General features: G+C 36.4%; 1 protein-coding gene across 1 annotated transcript in view; it reads right to left on the bottom strand.

Moving 5' to 3' along the window:
• The window catches only part of LOC133517124 (hemicentin-2-like), a 217,322-nt gene extending 210,442 nt beyond the window's left edge, over nt 1-6,880 (bottom strand). Inside the window, exon 1 of the mRNA XM_061850284.1 lies at nt 5,587-6,880. The gene's annotated coding sequence lies outside the window, so the exon portion shown is untranslated. The remainder of the gene's footprint in view (nt 1-5,586) is intronic.
• Between the last annotated feature and the right edge of the window lie 6,123 nt (nt 6,881-13,003).

Below are 13,003 nucleotides of genomic sequence, written 5' to 3'. Positions count from 1 at the left end.
TACAGGCCTAGGTGTGTAAGGCCGTATGAAATTCCTTTACATATCATCTTCACTCAACGCACCTGATATGTAGTATTTCCGGACCTAATTTGAAGTAAGTCATGTCAACATTTCATTACAAGTTTGAGAAAAATAACATTATTGTTTTTACTATTTTCCTCGCATTCTTTCCATAATTTTTCACCGTTCAAACCTTCCCTGGACCTAGAAATATTCCAAAACTAAAATTATCCAAATCGGTCTAGCCGTCCGTGAACTTAACGAAAAGTTATAAATAGCAGCGAGATTTCGGGACTTATATTAGTAACAAAGTACACATAAAAAACCGGGTACGTCCTTAAACTACGTCCTAAAGAGAGGTATGGGCATTGTGAATGTCATCTCGCTTTGTGTGGTAGGGCACAGCACAGCGGATATCATTCCAGATCTAGAGCGGAGCCCAACTGGGGAAGTACCTCCACCTTACAGAAAACAGCAGCCAAATAACACTAGACCCTACTCATAGTGTTGTGTTCCTGCATGCCGGTGAGTAAGGTTGCCAGAGCTCAACGAGGGGGGCGGGTTTAGGGTCGGCAACGCGCAAGTAACTCCTCTGGAGTCGCAGGCGTACATAGGCTACGGAGACTGCTTACGATCAGGCGGGCCGTATGCTTGTTTGCCACCGACGTAGTATAAAAAAACCACCTACAACGGCGATTCGTATTTACCTACTATCACAAATTTAAATTATTAAAATAACAACCTTAACAAATTAAAAATGGAAGTTTCTTAATATCAATGGTTGTTTAAAATGCATAACATCATCGCCATATAAAGCCTGTTGTGATCGAGAGAAATCAAAATAATATGATCCTAGCTAAACTATACGTGAAAAGTAATCCCATATTTTTTCCAGTGTTTGTTGGAACGACTAGCACATCATCCGCACAATAAGGCATATTTCTTTCGTTAAAGATATAATTTGAATACTTCTTACTATGACTGTCACAACGGGCCGCCATTTGCGAACTAAATAACTCCACGGCACAAAGTTGACGCCCCGCCCGCTTCGGCACAATGTGTGTGGGGTCATTTTGCAGAGCTAGTTCGACATCTATGTTTATTATCAATCGCTGCTATCGGCAAATTGGCTTACTAATTTGCGCAACCTATATGTATGCTGGTTTTTCAAGGATAGTTCTGTATCGTGTGAACTAATTTAAAAAAATATATATTTTATTTGAAATAAAGTGTCTTTAGTGTGATTACCAAGAAATTTCAAGAATAGTATACAGGAGGTTAAAGTGCAAATTAATTTGGAAATAATTATAGATATTTTTTTAAAGTTAAGATGATAGTTATAATTATATTTTTTGTAATAGTAATCTTAATATTATGTAAAAAAAAACATTTTTATTTTGTTGGTAAACTTCGGAGATAAGAGGAATGGTTGTTTGTTCACATCGTTGGTGGCTCAGTTGGCGCTCTGCCAACTGAGCCACCAAGACCTCATCCATAGCCAGCGAAAAAAAGGTAGTAGGTAATTTTTCCACTTTTGTATTCTAACCTTAATAGCATCGTTCGCAGACGTTTCTGCTTGTTTAAAATTAGGTAGTTCTCTAGATATTTAGCAATGTGTCAATCGGATAGACGGACAGAGTCGCGTCATAAAGGTACGTTTTGTACCTTTTTGGTACAGAACCCTAAATATTGTGTAGGTACTACAACGGTACATAAGTAATTTGGTCTTAAAATCTCGGGCGCGTCTTTACAAATCTCGACTTCAGCTCATCTCGTTTTGGCTTCAACCCCTGTATTTTAAGAACCCTTATTACATATATAGGTACGTGTTGCACAAAATACTCTAGTATGACAGTTAAAATATCCCTTTCCAAATTCCCGGTATAAAATCGTAACCGTATACCTACATAATGAATCAATCGCAGATATAACATTAAGTATAGGTATTCAGTAAAAGTTAGCCAAGATTAAATATCGTTCTCCACCGCTTAAAGTAAGTAGGTAAGCACCATACCGAAAGTCGCAGGCATACCAAATAACATTAGTGTTGAGGAAGTAAACAAACTTTGCAGAGTTAAAAGTTTCGACGTGGGTTTATGGTAGGTAAGGGTTGCCAGCTTTTAGACCACATTAATTTAGAATAATTGACGAAGGTACCTTCAATCCTATCTATAAAGGTTCCTCACTCAAGTGAAACATGATTGAACCTAATGATACGCTATTATGTAATTTAAGAGGTGCATTTTGTTAACTTGATATTTGTTTATTCACAGCACAATAACCTAGTATCAGTATGTACATTTGTGTAAATGGGACAAGGTCCTGTATACAAGAAGGAGAATTTATTGCATATATTATCAACTCAATAATGTCAGTAAGTTATGCCTTTCGTTACTAAGCCAGGCAATGGATGCTCAAAAAAAGTTATAGAGGGAAATGCTTGGAACACAATTTTTGGCTTGGTTACTTTGTTTGGACTAGTTAGGAGGTGAACATATCAAAAGTCCCCGGCGGCCGTAGCCCTTGAGCCGAAACTGAGCCACATGATTTCTTAAACAAAACGAAAGCTAATCAAATTTCCTCCTAGTTTAATTTGGTCATGTTTTTCGATATCTTCAATAGTTTTCGAGATATCCTATCTTGAAAGTTTATTTGGGGCTCTCAATTTTATCTTGATATCTACATCACTGAAGCTCTAGGCCATGTGTCAATTTTTATTGATAAAATTTTTAACTTTCGCTGCTGTAGTTGCGATTAGAACTTCACCTTGTGTCGCAAATTCTAATTTTTACCTTTATGTATCGCATTCAGGCACAGAACTCTCAATTAACCGTAGTCTGACATAAACTTGACCAACAGGCGTGTTAGTATCCACGTGACAAATCAACTGTTACTTTTTAACACCGCGGGATAGAAAGTGACGGATACCGCTTTACCACGCTGACACTTAGACAAGAACGACCATCATATCCGTACAGTTTTTATTCTAATCCAGACGATTGCGATTGAGCATTGTTACACCTTAACGCTCGACAACCCTAGTAGTTAAAGGGTTTTAATTTTTGCGTCTCAACACTCTCAACCGTTGATTGATGTGACAATACTTCGCTTCCCCGTAGACTTTCATTTACTTGTGAGTTTGAGTTTAACATTAATTCTACTTCCTTTATTATATAATTTTGTTCTTCAGAACATGTCAAAATTTTCGAATGAGTTTATTTATTAACACAAGGTGAATATTGACGTCAGGTATCTGCCATCGCAACTGAATTAATAATTAAAATACGATGTTGTTATATAAATGTATTTTCAGTATATATTTTGTCAGGTACGGTTTTATAATTACTGTGTAATCAGAATCTGGTCTTACCTACCAAATTAAAATCGTATAGGTACGAAAGATTATGATAGATAAATGCGAAGTAGGTAACTTTGTCTGTCTTTTGCCTCTTCACACTTAAACTGCTGAACTGAACCGTATGAGACTGAGATAGTTGGAGACCCGGGGAAGGACATAAATGATAGTGTTGGTTGATCATCTTTACGACCGGTCTGTCCTAGTGGCTAGTGACCGTGTCAATAAAGCCGAAGGTCCTGGGTTTAAATCCCGGTAAGGACATGTATTTGAGTTATGAGCACGGATATTTTTTCCTGAGTCATGGATATTTTATATGTATTTGTATATTATATAAAGATAATATTAATAAATAACAAATCTTTATTTACCTGAAACCTAATACAATATGTTTCAGCCTTACACTAAATTACAAATGTAATAGTAGAAATGTAAAGAATCTAAAAATTATATGAACAAAAGGCAAAAACACAAAAGCGGCTGTGTGTGTTAGTTACAAGTTGAGTGTTTATGTGTGATTATTGATTATATAGGATTTGCGTATTAACTGTGGGTTTGTTACAGTTTTCTGTGTTAGCGAGGTTGAGAGTTGAAAGAGGGATTGAAAGGAACCAGGGTTAGCAAAATGACTTACTTGATAGGGTTCAAAAGTGATTCAGTCTCTTGATAGGTCTGTGATTTAAATCATGTTTGTATTTTGGACTTAGGTGCCACAGCTTTCACGGATAAATGAAGATGTCGGTGTCTACGTAGAATGGTACAATCGGGGACATTCGAGGTGAACCAATTCAGAACTTTTTAGCCTCGATCCTTATGAGCAAGCTAAACTCCGCCTCCCAATTACGATGCATTAAGAATTCTTTATCTTAATAATGAAAAGGATAAAAGCAGGTAATGAGACAAACAATAAGTAGTAAGGGCAGTTTATTAGTTGTTGTTATTTAGGTGAGATTTCGCCTCCCCATAAATATAACCAATTAGGATGAATATAGGATTCCTTATCTTAGTTCGCAAATGCCAGCCATCACAAAGACAATGGACGAAAATAAACTTTACCTGAGCTAACCCTTTTTTTCGCACCCACTTTTTTAAGTGCCATGCATATTGGTCATCACTTTTGTGTTATCGCCTCACCGCCTGCAAAACGTTTAAAAGATTTTCGCCCTTAAGGTGGTTCACCGGGAATGTCCCTAATTGTACGAAGGATGTATAGTTGCCTAACAGAACACTACATTTTAGTCTCAGCCCAGTAAGATCCATGGAAGAGTAGGGCTGTGTCATCGGCGTAGGCTATAATTTTACAGGTATCGAGGGACATCTGGCATAATTGGTTTATGTACATTTGTAACAGCGTGGGGCCCAAGGTGCTACCCTGCTTATGGTTTCTTCTCTACGGACGTAGTTGTTGATTTTAACAGATTGGGAGCGTTTAGACAGGCAGTCCTTAAACCGCTTAATAATATTCCATAAATTACCCCAACCACCATTTTTTGATAAAGTGATTTTTTTTTGAAAATATGTGTCCCCCCCCCCCCCCTCTAACTTTTCAATGGGTCCAATAAATCTTAAAACATAAGCTTAATAAGTACTTTCAATTATAACTATAGCGAACATGATCGGTCCAGCTGCTTTTGAATTATTGCAAAAAGTCTTCTCTACTTAGTAAAAGGACGTACAAAGCGCTGCGAAGTGTACTTACTCCCTTATGCTTATAATGTACATGACACTAACTAATAGCCCCTGTTTAGCTTATTCTTTCAGAATAAGTAAGTAACTACGGAACCCTACATTGAGCATGGCCCGACATGATCTTGGCCGATTTTTTAATGTAAATGCTTCATTTACCGATGAAAATACAAAAATCACTATTATAAGCCCACTTAATTTTATTTAACCCTCGTGCCTGGAAACCCTAGCAACATTCATGGAATCTTTCGCTTGCTCAGGTTTCAATATTAGCACGAGCGCTTAAATAACAACATTGCTCCCTTGTAAAAATAAATAAATAATATGAACGTGTTTATAGCAGTTTGCAGTTTTGCACCTGTGTAGACGTTAGCGGTACCTAAATTACTAAAATTTAATTTTGATTTCACAATTCCTAATATAAACTCTTTATTGTAAAAAAAATAACCTAAGAATTTATCATTATTGTTTATGCCGCGAAATTTCTCTCTTCTATTAAAGAAAGTCCAGGGTTCTACCATGCAAAAAACATGTTTAAGACATACCCCACTAAAAACTTGCACAACAGCAAAGTCTATTTCAAACAAACATTACCACAATCCACGTCACTGTTCAAATAACGCACAATTTAAACTGAATTTAAGATTATGATATGACGTTCGTAAAAGTTGGTTTAATGGACCCCCTTTGGCCAATTAAGTACTAATTGCGTTGACCTTAGCTAACCCGACTGATCTAATTCTGGTAGCATGACGCACGGGCGTACTGCTTGTGATTACTTTAATCGTTTACGTAAGAAGGACTTAAGTTTCATAAGTTAGCTTTGCGGATCAGTCTTTTTTACGGCAGAAATATATTGAAAAGTGTGAATAAACTGGCATTATCTCCGAGCTGCTAGCTGAATGCCACAAATGCAGCTCATACACTTACGTAGGTATAGATGGAGAGAAAAAGTATAATAATAAATAAATAAATTCATTTATTTCAGATACATGCGATCCATAACTCAATTAAAAAATTGTTTACAAAATTAGAAAAAAATCATTGCACTGAAAATACATTTAAATTACAATCAATAACACGTAAAAATAAAAAAAATTACGAATAAAATAAAAGTAATAAATTCCAGTCAGTTAGATGCCCTGTTTGGGATGGGCCGTCTACGCGCTGCGCTGCCACCGTCTGAAGGAGGCTATTGGGGCTGCCGCGCAGGCGCCTCGCCAAGGACGCAATGCGCTTGCGCATTATGGCATGGAAGCCGTCTGTACATCTTCCGCGAAACATCATCGATGCACTGCAATAGCGCGGCAGCCCCAACAGTATCCTAAAGCTGTTACCCAACAAAAAATGTAAAATTTTGCCAAGACGAAACCATAGGCTCGCACTGTAAAAAAGTTATTAGATCTCTTGTAAAGCCAAGCTTCTAACTATACAAGCCCTAACTTCACAAACTCTACACCTTACAAGGAAAGGTACCCAACTGTCCGGTTCCGATTTGATTTATATTTATATATGTTATAGAGTAGTCTAAAATAACGGACACGTATTTTTTTTTAGCTGCCCAAACTCAACCTATTGGGAGAAATTGTCCTCCAAAGTACTAAAAAGTTACTAAATCTTCTAACTCCTATAGAAAGTGATGCTCAAGCAACTTGCTAGTTAATGGCTTGTTTGAGTATATGTTTGAGAACAGGAAAAAATAATGTACACGTGTTTTGTTATATCTGCTTAAACTCAAGTTTTCCTAAAAAAACACCCGTCTTTATGTGTAACTTTAGCGATAAGATATTATAAAACTTCGAATGTCGATTTTTTTAGGAAAAAAACAGTTTTAGCCGATATAACAAAACACGTGCTCATTATTTTTTGCTGCTTTCAAACATATTCCCAAACCAGCCATTAACTTACTATTAACTTGCTTGAGCATCACTTTCTATAGGGGTTAGAAGATTTAGTAATTTTTTAGTACTTTGGAGGACAATTTCTCCCAATAGGTTGAGTTTGGGCAGCTAAAAAAAAATACGTGTCTGTTATTTTAGACTACACTATAACATATATAAATATAAATCAAATCGGAACCGGACAGTTGGGTACCTTTCCTTGTTAGTCAAAATACTATATACACTGTATAATGTATATGGCTTGGCAGTTTCTCTACCGTCACATGGGCGTAAGGTGAAAAATTTATTCACTATTCATTTTTTTTATTATGAAATATATCTTATAGTAAAGAAACGGTCAAGCCACATATAGTATTTTGACTAAGGTGAAGAGTTTGTGAAGTTATGACTTGTAGAGTTAGAAGCTTGGCTCTACAAGAGATCTGATAACATTTTTACGGTGCGAGCTTTATGGTTTCGTCTTGGCAACATTTTACATGAATTTTTTTTTGTTGGGATTTTATTTATATATTTAAACTTTATTGCACAGTAAAAATATACAGTTATAAAAGGCGGACTTAATGCTACAAGGCATTCTTTACCAGTCAACCTTTAGTCCAAACGGAGAAGCAAAGTTGGAGCAGAGTATGTAAATAACACTTAAAACTTAATTTATAATACTTAAGTACTAAGTTAATGTAAATATAGGTACATATAGGTATATAAATGTAAAATGTAGATAACTATATACAACAATAATATATTTATGTAATATATACCAATACTTACTGCTATACTACTATACTGTTTTGGTCATCCGACTCGTCTTGATAGAGCTGATGCTGAACTCTGGCAGTAACTAGGGAAACTCAGGTTTTGTGCAACATAGGAACACGCTGATTTGGTCATCCGACTCGTCTTGATGAGCACTTGGAAGAGCAGTATCCAAGATAGAGCTGATGCTAAACCCTGGCAGTACCTAGTGGAACTCAGGTGCCTATGTTGCACCAAACCTGAGTTCCACTAGGTACCTATTGCTGATCGAACTGAGTTTTGACAAAAACGGGACCAATCTGTATATATATAAATTCAAACAAAAAATTAATTATACTGATCTTATTATTATAACATGAAATTATAACGTTTACTTTAATTAAAATATGAGGTAACACAATATATAACCCCGAATTAAAGAATTTAATATATACCTACATTGATTGTAACCCACAGGTTTTAAAGCATATAATTAAACGCACGATCGATCGATAGCGTTCTGAAACGGCAACTTGAATATTGTCAAAGCTAGATTTTTTTTAAACTTGAACGCACGATATTATCAGTCTGTGCTGTAAGTTATAAGTAATATACCAATTCACACCTAAGAAAAACACTTCTTAGGTATTGAAGCGGGAATATGTATGAATATAACCTGTGCTTAAATTTTCAATGTTAGTAAGGGGCTAAATTAATTAGCCTGCGGTGTGAGTTTTTCGATCTACCCGCACTTCCTTTTGTTTATCTACTTGAACGTTTTTCTCACTAGGATTATCACTCGATTTCACATAATTGAAGTCCTAAAACCATCGTCCCGATATAAATTACAGTTTTCTTGGTCCTGGCTTTTATCCCATTTTACTTGGAGCAGCCCTCCTAAAAGTATTTTTGCGCCACATCACACGGTTTCGGGTTGTCTCTGGTACTACATTGATAGCTTTTAAGTCGTTTTAATTAGTTTGTATCCAGGTGGCTGGTTGTAGTCCCGGGCCTCGATTACCCTATTCTATGGCAAGTACTCTTTTTGTAATGTGGTCATCTTCGCGTCTCATAACATATTATAAGACGCGAAGAATATACCATACCAACCTAGCAACCATAGACCCAACCATAGTCATACCAACGCAGATAAAATGAGAGAAACCTTTCTCTCATTTTATCTGCAATACTAGCAACCTAAAGTCTATATTTAAACTCGTCGACTCTCTTGAGTGACGCATCTGAGATGGAAGGACATGGAGGAGCATTTTCACAGAGCGCGACCGTTAATCGGCGCGGGCGAAGGCGGTGGCAGGGGAGACGAGGAACTACCCTCGTTTTCGGCATTATTGTCAGATGATGGGTTGCACACAACACTCACACTACGTCATTCGCTAATAGTTCGTCCACACTGACCACCGGCGTAGTATATAACACAGTTTTCCAGCTAGGAGGCACTGACCAACCACAATCACGGTTAAAATTCGGTTGACGACTAATTTCAATAGTCTCTTGTACTTTTCGCTGAATCACGAATTTTTCCCTCGCTTCTCTCGTTATGGAGCGAAACATGTCGAGCAATTATCGACTTTATATACGTGAGTGACCTGGTTTTTTTATTAGGGTTGGTGTGATGAAAAAAATGTGTTTCACTCAGTAGCAAACAATTACCGTAGTACCCGAGCAAGCGAATAATTCCAGTTTTTAGCCTGGTGGTGATATCATAGCGACCATATAGCATATTTTCACGAGCAGAGGTAATACACGGACCACTAAATGTTTAAGCAAATAGCTATGCACCATTTAACTTCTCCACTAAGGATGAAAATGTTGATTTTTTTTATTACGGTTTAGGTAATGTTCTCTCTTGTACGAAGATAATTCTGTTTAAGCAGGTAGCTATGCACCATTTAACTTCTCCACTAAGGATGTAAATGTAGATTTTTTTTTATTACGGTTTAGGTAATGTTTTCTCTTGTACGAAGATAATTCTAGTAAATGCAGGCTTTATATTACGAGAAGCTGCATTAGTATTTAATTTTGCATTGCAAGGTCCTTAAATAAGTGTACGAACTTGATAAGTAAATTCGTTTTATTCGTCAGTTATCTGCGCCAACTTTCTGAATAAAATATTGCAGCTCTAGCTGCAGACAGATTTAGACTAAAGTTTTTCAACGGGACATTGACTAATTAATTTAGGTCGTACTTCAAAACTGGAATTATGACTTGCATGTTGAAAAGCAGTTTCTTGAGTTTGATCAGCTAATGCTACGTTACGTTAGACTTGCTATTGATGGATTTTAAATATTACCGTAAAAACCTGTTTTTCTAATTTACTAGTTTACCGTTACACATATATATAAATCATGTAAACATACATTTAAATATAATCTTGTGTGATTGTTGCGCGCTACAATATATTCGCGTTCTATTTAAATTCTTATAATATGTTTTGTGAAACGAATATCTAATATTGTTAACTTTAATTGTATTAACAAATCAAGATAAACAATATAATAATTATGTTCCACACAAATAAAAATCAAAGCAACTTTCTTCAAAATTATAGAGCAAAACGCAATCCAATCCTAAATAATGGCTCCTGATTATACTAACACCGCCATAAAACTGGAAGAAGTTTAAAAAATATTGCGTATCTCGAAGGAACGAGGTGGGAAAAATTAAAATGCACCCTCGGCTTAAGACGATGGCTCTCGAACCTCCTTTACCTTGGAAAAGTTAAGGGCTAAACTTCCGCATAAAGAGAGATGTTTAAATATTTAAAGTAGCCATATTGTTTCATAACTATGTAGAAAAAAACTGTTGTTCTCACTGAAATGGTAAACACTTTTAGGTTCAGGATAGCTTTATGCAAAGGCGAAAATGTTTGCTCTTCGCTTACACCAACGTGCACTTTAAAAAAAAACGGATTGATACAAATTACTAATTTTACCAAATCAAATTTAATCTTAATCGTCACAAGAACCCATACAATCAAAGTTACGCTCTCATTTTATAAGGACATGCTGAAATTGCATGAAACTTGGAATGTATTGGATGTTGCATGTGTGTATTTATGCTGGCACTGTACTCAGGCATCAATATCACTCACTGTCATCAGTAATGCTATTACGATACGAGTATGTGACACTTATTAAAACTGGCATAGAAACTGTTTATATTTTCGTACTACTGTCTGTTGTCACTTGCAATATTTGTCACTAAGTAAACTAGTAATTTAACTATCGAGTCTAGTAACTCTGCCAAATACCCAGTTCCTTGTTAAGAATTAGGTGTTTGATATATGTTGTATGTTTGTATTTTGTAAGTAATATAATAATACGTATTCACATAGCTTTAACTCACATAGGTGATGATTAAACAGAGAAGATTGTGACCATTTATACTAGGTATTTTGCAGCGGTATACGGGACAAAAACGGGACGCAAACTCGCACTTGACCGGTATTTTTTTGTTTATTACTATCAAAGCCCCCCCATCTCCGTTCTGCTACCGTGGGACTAGACGCGGACTTGCGTTTCACCCTTACGTCGTTAATTTACCACTGATTCGCACTAAACGCTACGCATCCAGCTTTATCATGCGAACGGCTAAGGAGTGGAATTCACTTCCTGCAAATCTATTCCCAGTCCACTATAACTTGGACCTTTTTAAATCGAGAGCGAATAGACATCTTTTAGGTAAGCATGTTCCATCCTAGACTGCATCGGCACTTTCCATCAGGTGAGATTGTGGTCAAATGCTTACATTTTCGTAATAAAAAAAAGCAATTTTGCTTAAGACAGAAAAATACGCATTTTCTATATGATTAATAAATAATACTAATAAATAAGAACTATTATTTAAGTTCTACTGTCATCTGATATACTAAGGTAATACATATAATAACCTAGAGTCAGCGTAGGACATTTTATTTATGACTATGACCAAATTAGGATGAAGACAGATAGGCGTCTTTGTTTGTTTTTGCTCAACTTGTGCATTTGCTCGAAAATGAAAATTTTGGTGAACTTCTATTATCACTAATGCCTGCCTAAATGATGGTAAGTTAAACTGTTATTTTAAAGTTGGGTGTTCTTGCTAAATAATTCTCTAATATAATATTATACACGCAAATGGTTAGAAATATCTTATTAAAAACAGTATGTAAATTGACGTTACACGTGATGTTAACACTGTTTAACCGTAAATGACTGATAAACAGGCCAATTCGAATCACCTGACGTTAAAAACCGATAATTATATAATATTGGAATCATAACAGTTAGCTGCCATTCGCGCGTACATTTCGCTCTGACTTGTTCGTATATATAGTTCTGCCGACCCATCACGTAGTTAGACCTATATCTACTTATGATATAATTTCAAAGGGGTCACCCATAAATTACATCACACGAATTTCATGATTTTTTGATCTCTCCAAGGAGGAACGGACTTCGGTTGCCAGAGCTCAACGAGGGGGGTGGGGTTAGGGTCGGCAACGCGCATGTAACTCCTCTGGAGTTGCAGGTGTATATAGGCAACGGAGACTGCTTACCATCAGGCAGGCCGTATGCTTGTTTGCCACCGAAGTAGTATAAAAAAAAAAAAAAGGAGGGGAGAGATGAAAACGTGTCACATTTCAAACGTCACAACATGTCACATTTTCTTGGCCCCCTCCCACCCCCTACGAAGCATTCAGGTGCGAACTCAGCAAACTTGTATAAAAAATATTTGTGTACACTTTTACTGATTAACAGTCCGCTGGACGGTATCGGCCTGTCCGTTGTTCGGAACTGTCAACTTTTTGTTTTATCTGACAGGCCGATTCCGTCCGGCGGACTCTTAATCAGTGGGCCCCTTAAGAATTTACGGATTTGACTTTTTTTGCCATCGTTTTATTGGCTGAGCGTTAGCGAAGGTCTTCGTTTCAGTTTTTGCTTTCGTATGTCCGGATATTCTTCTCTACAGGTCGCATTTATAAACCGATTCTCGTGAAATTATGTAAGCACGTTTTATAGTTAAATATTTTTTTTATCCATGCATCATTTGGTTTTTTTTTCAAAATGGTTAAGCCATGGAGGTTCTCGAGGTCTACAGCTCACAGAGCCACTAGTTATTAACTATATGTATGACTTTCACGTACACAAAACAATGATGTTCTGGACTTCTCGGCGGTTTTCGCGGAGCCAAATCTAACACGTAGACTCTCCTTTGACAATTTATTTTAATGAAATGTAGGTCCTAAAATTCACTTGATGATATAAACAAATCAGATCAAGAAGCACATCAGTTCTTGTAATTTTGATATGTACCCGTATATGGCAGA

This window comes from Cydia pomonella, chromosome 4 (genome assembly GCF_033807575.1).
Source record: "Cydia pomonella isolate Wapato2018A chromosome 4, ilCydPomo1, whole genome shotgun sequence".
Taxonomy (NCBI): domain Eukaryota; kingdom Metazoa; phylum Arthropoda; class Insecta; order Lepidoptera; family Tortricidae; genus Cydia; species Cydia pomonella.
This window is presented reverse-complemented; position numbering and strand designations above follow the sequence as displayed.